We start from the raw sequence: 13353 nt of genomic DNA, 5'->3' as shown, positions 1-13353 counted from the left end.
TCCATAACACCATCTCTGTCCTCCCAGAATTCTCCCTCTGCGACGCTGGAAACACTCAGGGAACTCAGTCTCCGCCCTTTTCTCCACCAAGGGAGGTTCCATAGCTGCCTCTGTGCTCTCAGCACCCTTTTCAAGTCTGTTAGGAGACCCCCGCTTTAATTGCGAGATCTCCTGTTTGATCTGGGGCTTGTTCACAGTTTGGGTCTCTCTATTAGCAAAAGAGAGCCCTTTCACTGTCTGAACACCCTTTGATTTTTTATTAGAAGGAGGTGGCGTCTTCAGACCCGGAAGTGTTTCTGTCCCTCAGTCCATGTGACTTTCTATCACTTACGGGTCAGGTAAAAAACTTCTTTTCTTCATCAGCCCGGAAGCACTTTATTTCTTCCAACCATGTGACTAGGATTTACTTTCGGGCTGTATGGAAAATAAACTTGTCTGTGTCTCCCTGCTTCGTCCCCTGGCGGCCCAGACGTTATCCAGCAGGGCTGTGTATTAAAACTCCATAGTCCATGATGCCCTGCTGGAATTCGGGGCATCTCCACGTTGCAAGGAGGGCTCCATCTAGCGGCCTGGGGGTATTGGCCGGGATGAATGGCCGGCCATATCCCACACTACTTAACTTTTATCAACATTTATCTAACTCTATTTTTATTTTTCTAGTATCAGAATGTAGTTTAAATTAATTTATTTTGGATTCAATAGATGTATTCTTTATGTTTTTGATTCTTGTTTTCTTTTTTTCACATCTTTGCACCCCCTTTTTTGTTACTTCAGTTTGAGAACCGCTGGCATATGTCATGAACTAGGAGTTCCAAAACAATTATGACTCAAAGGTTTCAATAGCAATTCCAACATGGCCCACTGGGGGAAAAACACTGTCTAAATCTCTGTTAAAATAGAAACAGGCCTTGAAGATTCTTTATAAATTTAAAAATGTATTCTACACAAAATGCAATACAATGAAACTCCATGGAGCACAAGAAGCAAAGGAATTGCCAAAAAACAGCAGAAATGCAGTCAATAAACAGAGCAAGAAGGTCAAAATCCCAGTAACTACCAAAGCATAGAAAAAGAGAACTCACCAAAATATCCAGAGTGTATTCAAAATGAACTACTTGGACCTACTGAAGACCCTCTGGATTTATCAGGCAGAGGGCAGTTCCTGGCGGTGATTGACAGGTTGCCCCGCCTCCTTGGGACAATCCACAAAACATATGAAACATAGTGTTTATAATACACAAAACACATAATAAATGAAAGCAAAATTAACATAAAACAATGACCCAAAAGTGAAAAAAATACATAAAGCAAGAATATAAACCATAGCCTGGGTGGAAACCTTCCTTAGTTGATATATAATAGCTGTAAATGCCAGGAAGGAAGGATAGGCATCCTGGCCAGGATAAAGTGAGGATTCATAACTGGCCAGAAGGTCATAATGGAAGGACTGGGAAAACGAGCTTACTAAGAGCAAGTCATTCTCCGACACGACAGGTGGCAGTGTTTCTCAAGGCTGAACCTGATTAGCATGCTCACAGGGTGGCATGGGAATTGGAGTCTGGAAACACAGCCTTGTCTGGATCTTTGGGGCGCTGCTAAGGGAGGACTGCCCTGGTTTCCACACAACCTGGAAGTGCTCCGGACAACTTGGGCAGGAGACCAGAAGCAGTTCCTGGGTTGACTTTAAAAGAGAGCCCACCACCTCACTTAATTGAGTCCGAAGTTGGGAGGCAATGGGCAATGCTCTCTTGGAGGAGGAAGGAAAATTGTGAATGGTGTATTTGTGTTGGTGTTCTTATGAAAAGGGTGATTTTGTCAAATAAAAATCCTTTATTAGAACCTGAAATTGTGTTGAGTATTGCTGTCTGTAGTTTGGGTTTCAGTAGCACCATGCTGTGGTTACACAGCATATTACTGTATGTCTTTGATACTACTTCAGTTTACTTTTATAATCATGATGCTCAACCTTTTCACAAAAACATCTGTCCAAGTTCTGCTCTCCTTTACTAAAAATAAAAGCATAAATTATGACTGCCACTCTGCCCAGGGATTGTTCCTGCCTTACACTCTCTGCTTGGTGGAATAGGCTCTAGCTTCCTCATCACCCTGCTCAAGGTAAAGCAGGTTTAGAAAATTAATGGGTGGATGCTTGGAGTAAATTATGTTTGAAAGATTAAATGCAGAAAGCCTTTATATATATCTCTTTGCACACACTCATTTTGCATTAGATTATTGATGTTACATGCTCAAAAAGCCTTCAAAACACTGTGTGATATTAAACATTGCTACATATTTTGAGCTGTCAAGATGAAACAGTCCAAAACATTTTAAAAAAGGATTGAGTATTTTCTGTTAGGTGAACTCTTTATAATAGTCACAATTAGAAGTGGGTACATTGCATTTTAGCCTGTTTTTATTTTTAAATTGTTTTATAGTGACATCTTGTCTTTCAAGACTCCAAAATAGTTGTGTTGTTGTGATATCACCATGGGGGACCTCATGCTCAAGCATGTTGTGGAAGTACGGCCATGCTTTGTGCACAGATTTTGTACATTGTTTATGTAATAACTCTCTGTTTATATTACTGCGGAGTCATTAGTGTACATTTTTTCACATTTTGCATTAATTATTCAGTTTATTATTTGTTTTTATCATAATCCTAATAATGTCATCTGGACCCTTTATGAAACATCTTTAAGCACCGCCACTTCTTTCTCGTGGCCAAACTGTTTATGGCCTCTATGCTGACTCATCATTCACCACCTATAAAAGATGGTGGTACATTTATTTGATCATTCTAGCTTTGGGATAATTCTAAAAGAAAAAGACTTCTTTTTTTTAAAGCATTCTTCTTTTTGTTTGATCTTGACTTTTTCTGACAATTTTTTTTAATTAATTGAGCCTTGGTGGTTTAGTTTACAACAACTAAGTTTCCTCTTTTTTCTGCCGATCAGATTATTCTCACTTTAATTCTGTGGATTCCTATCCTTTTAACCTGTGTCCAACAGTTTATTGAGTTTGTTTTTCCTTGTTTCTGTGTTTGCTTTTTTGTCCTGTTTTTCTGCGTTGTGTTGCTTAGTGGGCTGTCTAGGAGTTAACTGTGTAGTAGACTTCAAAATATGTATATGATATGAGACTGCAAATGATTTACGAAATTATAAACTTAACTGATAAATTAAGAAGGATTGGATTTTACGGCCATGATTAATCCAATACTGCAGAGAAATGCACCCAACCACGTGTTCACATGAATCGATCAAAACGCAAGAAGGCTTGAATTCTGAATAAATTGTCACAGCTCCTAAAATATATTCAGTATTTACAATACCCTAAAATAAACAAAGAAACAAACAAAAACACCCAAACTATACTTATACAGACCAAATAAGTCTCTTATTGTACGTGGTGAATATCAAACAAGATGTGAATTATTAATAACTGCTAAACAGGATGGCTTGTATTCCCCTGGTAAAACACATTTCTCAGAACTAAATAACAGTCTGTCCTACTGGCAGTGTCCAAAGTTGGGTTCCTCTTCTAATTAGAAAAGCATTGATAGATAGATAAAGTAATAAGGAATGCATTCCGCCATTTCTCTATGATTGTAGCAGGACTGGGTCATTGACAATGGAACATCTCTTTATCAGTTGGAGGTCTTGGTCTACTTTAATACTTTTTGTTGACTGACTTGTAAGTTTTAAAAAAACAAACCCCAGCAGCCATCTCCAACAATTAAAATAATATAACAAATCTCTCTCTCTCTCTCTCTCTCATACAAGGAGAGCAGGAGACTCAAAAAGGTTTGGCGATGGCCACCCTGTATACTGAAAAATGCAGCAAAAAAAAACATGTAGTTATAACCGAGTTCAAAACAGATCTGAATGCAGATGGGAAAACAGAGGCATTTATATGGCAGAGACAGGAAGGGGATGGTCCAGGGTGGCCAGAAGAGGAAGTGATGTCTTTGGTAGGTGGGTTCTAAGAAGGAAGATGTCAACAGGTAAGGACAGAAGTGAAATTATCACAGGGTGGGAGGGTGGTGACATCACTGTTTGTCTGGTTCTTCTGTTGGTCTGCAAAGGGACAAAAGGAGAGAATGTCAGATGACCAACCCCTGGTCCGGCTAAGAAACAACATTATTTGATCCTACCAACCTTCTCCTAAGCACACATGTGTGATATATATATATATATATCATATATATATACACACAGTGGAACCTCGGTTTGCGAGCATAATTCGTTCTGGAAACGTGCTCGTAGTCCAAAGCACTCGTATATCAAAGTGAATTTCCCCATAAGAAATAATGGAAACTCAGATGATTCGTTCCACAACCCAAAACTATTCATATAAAAATGATTAATACAAAATATAAAGTAAAAATACATAATACAAATTAACCTGCACTTTATCTTTGAAAAGAATCATGGCTGGTGTGAGTGAGTTTCTAAACTCTTGTGGGATTCCACCCAACGGGACAACATGCGGAAGAGCGTCCCAAAGCAATCGCAGTCTCCCAGCACTGTAGCAGTTCGCCGTAAAAGCGAATCCGAAAAGATTTCAGACATGCTATAAGCGCCTGCCATCGATGGGTGATACAAAGAACAGGGAACATTATAAATGTGCAGGGCACAGTACTACTTGGCCACAATCCTGCCCGACTGCTGTGTCTGTGTATAGGAGAGTGGCAGATCCCGCTACAATAAATAACCGCACTGTTGCTGTTTTAAGCTGAATAAAGCTGGTGTTGCTAAAGTACTGAGACTCAGCCTTGTGTTTTGGGGTGCATGACAAGGACTCGCACGTCACAGCACACACGCACGTGCGTGCGCACACACACACGCACACACACACAGTCACAATGCTGTAGTAAACAGTATACGCTCATATGGATGTTAACTATATGAGTGAGGCATGCCGACTCAGACGGAGAATAGGAGACAATTGCCCACAATCCCGCAGCGAGAGAGAAAGAGAAGAATCAGCTCAGTTGTGATCACATGACGTTCAGCAGACAAAGCATATAAATACTACTCGTACTGCAAAACCTCGCTCGTTTATCAAGTCAAAATTTGTTAAGAATTTTAGCTCATCTTGCAAAACACTCGTAAACCAAGTTACTCACAAACAGAGATTCCACTGTATATATATATATATATATAGCACATATGAAATGACCAAATACGTACAGCACATCATCAAAAAACAAACAAGTGATATAATGGAAATCGAATAGGAAAAAGTCAGATAAGTCCACAGATAAGCAAAATTATTTGAAAAGCATTTGCCTGGAATAATGGAGAAGTCTCCTTCCAGATAGTAAAGAAGTGAAAATAGTTTGCCCTACCGGTAGGGATTGTGCAGACAGGTTTCCTTCCAAGAGATCCTAAAAAGAGATCCTAAAAATCCTAGAACATTGTGTGTTAGCTGCAGGCATGTCTTTTCTTCTTCTATGTCTATCCTGCTGTAAGTCTCCTTTTCCCAAAAAAACAGCCTCATTTTCTTTTCTTACCGTCACTGTATTTATCACTTCTATTTTGTGCCTGGATTTCTCCCTTTACTGCCAAAGCATGTTCCAGTTGGTCCTTTTTCAGTCATAGTTCTCTCTGCAGACACTGTTAGGCTTGCTCCTTTACTGGGGTGCAGTCAGATGATCAGACTCTGGCAGAAAAGAAAACAATGAATGCAAACAATCAAGGGAACTAATCATCCTCACATCCATTGTTACAAGTGAATACACCCTCTAGGCCACTTCTGAAGTTCAGTCACCAGTCCAGATTTTCAACAGTCTTCTTTTACAGGGTGGAATTTTTTTTCCTGAGTTTAAATGCAAAATGTTTCAACAGTCATTATTGAACCATAATAAGGAATCATCAACAAGCTCACCCTGGTTCCACTAGATGAAACCAGAGCAATGAAGAAGTGAAGAAAATATTGTCTATTGTGACGAATGCTGTCCTTCACCTAACTAAATGGTCTGTAGATAGCTCCGGTTTCTATAAATGGCCAAAAACAGCTAATGATTTGTGTAGGTATACTGAGATTTTTTTTCTCTGATTGCTGTTTCTTCTTCTTCATTTCCAAAACGGTATGATTTATGCAAACTACTGGACAGATCCCTAAAACTGGATATACAAACAGATATCCTGCCATCAAGAGTGCAATTATTAATCACCAGCCTACTTCACTATTGAAAGCCATGTACATGTTATCTTCTTAATCCTTTGCTTGCACATTCTGACTAGAAAGACAAACAGCAAAGCATATGAATAGCATTTCAAAAAGCTAGAGATAAAAAGCTCAGTGATACGTAGTGTAACACCTCTACAACTGGGTAAGCAGAAACTCACGCTAACTGCTTGAATTCAAATGAGTAAAACTAACCCTTACGGGTTCTTCACTAAGGCCATAAACCTTTTTCATACTATCATCAGGCTGTTTTAGGTTTCCACTAAGTGTTCTGATTAGCACTTCCTATTGCAATATTTACTGAGAGACTACAGATCCACATCTTGCAGTTTCGGAAGATTATATATTTTTTTCATTTTTGTGCTTGTTAAGTTTTAACCATAATACTTACCATTTCCTGTGTTAGAAATTCTTGATTGGATTATCATTTGTTTTTTTTTCTTTTCAAAAATTGTTATTTTTGAAAGAGAAATGAATTGTCCTAATAAATCCTCTTTAATTATATGATTTGCTGATTTTGCAAACCTGAAACACAGAAATCTAAAAATACAAATGTAAAAATTGTTTCTCTACAGGTGGAGTGCTGTCAGGGTTAGTAACTTACTATGGTTTGGAAAGCAGTGTGGTGTAGTGGTTTAGGCTTTGGACTTCTGACACTGAGGTTGTGGGTGTCCAAATGTTGTAAGCTTCCTTGGATAGTGGTGTCAACCAAATAAGTAGATAAATAAATGTGGAAGAGACTGAACTAGGCCACACTTCCTGATGGGAATAACTGCACACAAACCAGGCTCTATCACAACATTATAACTTAGAATATGTCTATATAGTAATATAATATAAGCTGTACTGAATACTCAATACAGTACCAAAATCTGCCTATTTTCCAGAAGTTAGATGAGCCATTTTTTATATAAAAATCATTAAACAAGTCGGCTTACATCAATGTCTCCCCTCCACCTAGGGCACTTGTTATTTTCTCATTGAGGATTGACACAGAGCATTTATCAAACTGCTAGGGCCGAAGTTCACACTTTTGTTCTTGGCAGGAGCTCATTGGTATTCTCGACGGTATAAAAAATGGAATGCCCTGCAGAATGTGTTACACTCAGTTTTCTTTGGCTTGAAAGCTGCTGCTGTGCATTGAGAAATTATTTTTTTTTCCCTGACCCCTCCAATACAGTAGCTGTGCAGTCTACCATTTCAGTTTTACTGGAGCACTTTATTTTATAATATGTCTAACATTCCATACCATTTTAGTATTTCTACAAAAGGGTCTCCATCGATATGATAACAGTATTTTACCTCAGCTAATTTAATGTATGCAGGTCAAGCTTACATTGTTATAAATGAAACTGTCACTTCTATTCTGTTATTTCTCTAAACCCCAATGTGCCCCATTTGATTTCCAGCCATCAATTGGTGCACAATGAACAGGATTCTTGGACATCAATAGGTATATTGGAATCCTGAAAAAATAAATATTGCCCACTACTCTTAACACCAGGTTCTTTACGTAAAACTCTTACATAAACATAAACAGAACACTGTTGGAGATGTGAGCATCAGTGCACTAACATGAAGAGCACCGATTTAAAGATAACATTATGGGAAACATATTTGCTAGACTCAATGGAATTAGTGTAGAACTGCATCCACATAGATCTACAAAGGAAAAAAAGGCTTTTCACATACTGAAAATTAAAGAAGGTTAAAGACAAAACATTTCAGCTGTATAGCCTTCATCGTGTATATGTAACCAAAAAGAAAAGAGCAGGTAACATATATAGGAGGACAAGGAGGGAACAAAGCCAGGGCAGATGAAGGGAGAAAAGATTAGAATAGGTGAGAGAAAGCTGCCATTAGAGAAGATAAAGGGAGAGATTAAAAAGCTAGTCAGTCATTAAGACCTGGAAACATATGTGATCCCAGGGTGAGAATGATCTTAACTTCTCTTTTTCTTTGAAAAGTGACTTTAAAGCCCTGTTAAAGAACACAAAAAAAGGGATCAGTGCACCTATGATTAAGGGATATAAAGTTTTGTCCAATATGTTTTGTAAGGCCTTTGGTTTTAACAGCTCAAATTTGTTACTTTAAACAGTCTGCTAGTCTTCTCCTTGTTTCACCAAAATAAATGGCTGGACATTTCCTGCAAAGAAAAAAAATCTAATATTTTTAGACTGGCAAGACTGTTTACCCTCTACACAACAGACTTCCAGTATAACACCAGTGCTTGCCATCTACATACATTTTCAGATGACTCGTCCATCATCGGCTGCATTAATAATGGAAATGAGTCAGAATACAGGAAAATAATGGAGGGCTTTGTGCTCTGGTGCAGGGACAACAACCTGCAACTCAGCATCAGTAAACTTAAAAACTGGTGGTGGACTTCCCGTGTGCCAAGAATTCCAGAGACCAGTCACCATTCAGGAGGAGGACAAGGAAGTTTTACAGAGTTACTAGTACCTGAGGGTCCATATAAACAACAAACTGGACTGGTCTGACAACACAGTGGCACTGTACTAGAAGGGCCAGAGCAGACTGTACTTGTCAAGGAGAATCAGGTTTTTTGATGTATGCAGCAAGCTGATAGAAATGTTCTACCAGTCCATAGTAGCCAGTGTGAGCTAAGATTCACACCGTTGATGACAGTGATTTGTTTATTTTTTCAGTGGGGATCCCAGGAACACACCCAGGTTTGGCCTGACTCACACACATTCCCTCACAGAGACAAAAAAGCAACAAGCAATAAAACAGAAATTAAAGAATTTATTAAATAATAATAAATGAACTATAATTACACACACTAAAACGATCCCACCCCAGTTCCCCTAATGGCGATATACAATAAACACAAATTCACTAAAAGCAGACAACTAACAAAAAACACACACGATGAAGTCCATGAAAAACGGCAATTGATGAAATGAAATGATGGAGGTAGATAGTCCAGAGATCAGCACGATGTACTGTATATGAATGTAAAGGTCAGTCCTACTGGTATTTCCGGATGAGATGATGATGTGTGAATGGGATCAGGAGCACTCCTTTCTTCGCAGGATGATAACAAATCCTCAGACAGGAAGATACCAGACAGTCCATACACCAAGGATCAATCCAGGACAAAACAAGAAACCACAGGTAGCAAAACGGAAGGCAGACAGACAGGCAACTCCAGACACGGAACACAAAATACTTTTTTTTTCTCTGTATAACTGGCCCCCTTTTAAATGTTGCACCGACCTCCTTTTCCCCAGTAGCCCCTGCACCCTCAGCAGACGACCATTTAGAGTCACTGCAGGGTCTGCTGGGAGATGAAGTTTCATTCCTCAGTAGCACCGCTACAACCTAAGCTGAAAAGACGCACGATACCTGAACTTATCATCACAGGTTGCACCATGGACACACTGGAAGCTGTTGTGGAAAAGAGAATGATTGCAAAATTGGATGCCATCATAAAAACTCCTCTTCATCCCCTCCAGGAAGGCACTCTCTTGGGGCATTTTTCGCTACAGGCTGTTTCTACCGTGGTATGCTAAGAAGTGCTTCTGGGGGTCTTTTTTGCCCACTGCTATCAGGTAATTTAATGCTTCCACCCAATATACTCATGAAATTTATTTATTTATTGGTTGGTTGATTGATTGATTGATTAATTGATTGGGTGTATGATCTGTCCTGTGAGTCTATATTCTTGTTTTTTATGTTTCTCCTGCTGTATGCATTTGATTTTCCCTTTAGGATTAACAAAGTTTATGTAATCTAATCAAATCTATTCTAAGAGGCCCTTTGTTTAATATTGAATTTACCAGAGGGATCAGATATAAGGGTATTTTTGGTGACTTATTTAACACAGTAGCTCTTGTTACAGCTCAAAGTGCATGGTAAGGAATGTGGCTCTTCTCTGTTATGTGAACTGCAAATAAGAAGTTTGCATAGGTTAGATAGTCAACGAAAGAGAAGGTTACGAAAAAAGGCTCCTGTGGAAGGATCAGTTTGCCAAATATGGAAATTTTGTTTGATGACCTGTGGGAGACAAAGAGTGTTAAGGTAGCATGCGAAGACCAGCAGGATACAGGTTTCATTATTGGGATTCCTCTTAGAGTGGATGTTACAAGGTCTACTCCTGGCTTAATTGAGGGCCCTGTCCACAATATGAGAAGGGCAAGCTCTATCAATGGAGAAACTCCTCATTCTGAGTGTTTCATTACAAATTCAGTCTCATCACTGCAGGGGTGGCAGAGTCTGAAGAATTGTTAAAGAGGTAGAGAATTGTTAGTATACCAGAGGTGGAAGGAGCTGTAGAGAAAACTGTATGAGTCAGTTGCCTTGTAATAGATGGAGGTTTTAATGCTCATTCAGGTTTTGCAACAAATAATCAACAGCTTTGTTCTCAAATCTCCTTTGATCTTGCTGTAGATTATTATTGCTTACAAGGTTTAAACTTTACTCTTCTGTCATTGGACATTAAATTAGAGTTAAGGGTCCAGGCACTGATATAGCAACATTAACTGTTGAAAATGATGCAGTTCGATGCTACAGTTTATATACTGTAGATACTATACCATTTTATAACTTACAAGAGATATATGCAATCTGGCATTCTGGGGATTGTTATTAAACAGTAATAAAGAGTTTACCTTTATTTATGAATGTGAGGATCTCAAAACTGAAAACTGAGAGTTTTGAAAAACACACTTCAAAAACCTCTTCATTTTCTAAACCCAGCCTCTTTATAATTATGAGCAAATAATTCATATCCTTGCAAACACTATTCACATTTCATTATCTGGAAATTTAGAGTCATCTTTCTGGATGTGAGAGGAGTACTCCAAGAAAATGTATGTGGGTACTAACCTGAATGAGAATGGCAACAGTTGTCTAAGAAAATGACCAGGGGGCTCATGTATAAATGGTGCGTACGCACATAAATGTGGCATACTCCCGTTTCCATGCTCAAATCACAATGTATAAAACCTAAACTTCACGTAAAGCCATGTACATTTTCACGGAAGTTAAATGCTGGGCGAACGCAAGTTCTCCCCTCGGTTTTGCAAACTGGCGGCACCCCGAGTCAAAGCACTCCTTTTGTTCAAGTGTGGTTTCCCTTTCTTTTTTAGATCCACATCCCTGACGTGGCTTTATCAAATACACTGAAATTAACCGCATATTGTTTATAAGTTTAAGGCATCTGATTGTAATTAACCTGTAACAATATAATGGTTCACGGAATGGCCAAACTATTCCAAATACCATAGCTGCTTTAGCATTGTTCCTTTCAATGCACCACTCAGAGTATTTATCCCACTGTATCTGAGTGTGGAATCACAGCTCTACAGCAGCTGATCTGAAAGAGAATTAGCAGTATACAGCATCAAGCACACGCTGCCTCAGCCATGCACACAGTCTATTGAACTGCGCCCATACGGCAAATGCTTCAGAGCCTTTCCTGTAGGGACATTGCTGTTCACAAATAGTTTCATCCCAAGAACTATAAACGCAATCAATCAGTCCATCAAGTGCTCCTTGTAAAACTGTTTGTACTTATTAGTACAATTACCTCACTATAAACTTGCGATACAGTTATAATATTGCACAACCTGAGCCATTTTATAAAGCACATACAGTAATCCCTCGCTATATCGCGCTTCGCCTTTCGCGGCTTCACTCCATCGCGGATTTTATATGTAAGCATATTTAAATATATATCGCGGATTTTTCGCTGCTTCGCGGGTTTCTGCGGACAATGGGTCTTTTAATTTCTGGTACATGCTTCCTCAGTTGGTTTGCCCAGTTGATTTCATACAAGGGAGACGCTATTGGCAGATGGCTGAGAAGCTACCCAACTTACTTTCTCTCTCTCTCTCTTGCGCTGACGTAGGGGGGTGTGAGCAGGGGGCTGTTCGTACACCTAGACGATATGGACGCTCGTCTAAAAATGCTGAAAGATTATCTTCACGTTGCTATCTTTTGTGCAGCTGCAGCTGCTTCCTGAAACGACATGCTGAACGGTGCTTCGCATACTTAAAAGCACGAAGGGCACGTATTGATTTTTTTATCTGTCTCTCTCTATCTCTCTCTATTTACATATGATGATGATATCATTTTTAAGATGAAATGCAGCAAAATATATTTATTACATTATACAGATAAAATGTTAACATCATTTAAACAATCTATATTGTTAATAATTAAACATGTGAGGACATGGTGTCGCAGCGCTATCTAGTTCAGGGATTGTTCCTGCCTCGTGCTGTATTCTTGCTTGGGCTGGCGCAACACTGGAAGGATAGATGGCTAGAATAATTAAACATGTACTACGAAGATATTTCAATGTTCCTTAAAAGTTTTGAAGAATCGGAGTTCTAAGCTTACAGATGGCTTAACATCTATTACTGAGCTGATTGTGTGGCGATTGGGTATTTGGAGAAAGAAAAGGAAGGACAGGAATTGGAGGTTAGTACGTTTAAAAGAGACAGTACTGCTGCAATAAATGATTTCATTGAAAGTTGCGCATGGCGCAGCAATCATCTTGCAGGAGGCAGGAACAATCTATGGACAGGGCACCAGCTCATCACTATCACTGCCCCACCGTGTTCCCATGTTTAATAACATTCTTTAACTCCTATCATCATGCTAACAGAATTACTAGACGCTATAAAGTCACTACAAAGCGGGAAATCATCAGGCCCTGATGGTTACCCCATAGAATTTTATAAGAAATTCTCCACTCAGCTAGCTCCCCTCTTATTGGCAACATTTACAGAAACTAGAGACAACCAAATACTACCTCAAACATTTCGACAAGCATTAATCACCGTCTTTCCTAAACAAAATAAGGACTTGTTACAATGTGCATCATATAGACCAATTTCACTCCTGAATAATGATGTTAAGATACTCTCAAAAATCCTAGCTAGAAGGATGGAGAAAGTGCTGCCCTCGGTAATATCACAAGATCAAACTGGATTTATTAAAGGCTGACACCTATCTTCAAATCTCCGACGCTTGTTTAATGTTATATATTCACCAGCAAAATCAAACACCCCAGAGATATTACTATCATTGGACGCAGAAAAGGCATTTGATATGATTGAATGGAATTACCTTTTCACTGCATTGGAGAAATTTGGGTTTGGCCCGAATATTTGTGCTTGGATCAAACTA

The sequence above is a fragment of the Erpetoichthys calabaricus genome, chromosome 7 (assembly GCF_900747795.2).
Source record: "Erpetoichthys calabaricus chromosome 7, fErpCal1.3, whole genome shotgun sequence".
In the NCBI taxonomy this organism is placed as follows: Eukaryota; Metazoa; Chordata; class Cladistia; order Polypteriformes; family Polypteridae; genus Erpetoichthys; species Erpetoichthys calabaricus.
The sequence above is the reverse complement of the archived record's forward strand: the minus strand, read 5'-3'. Positions refer to the sequence as shown.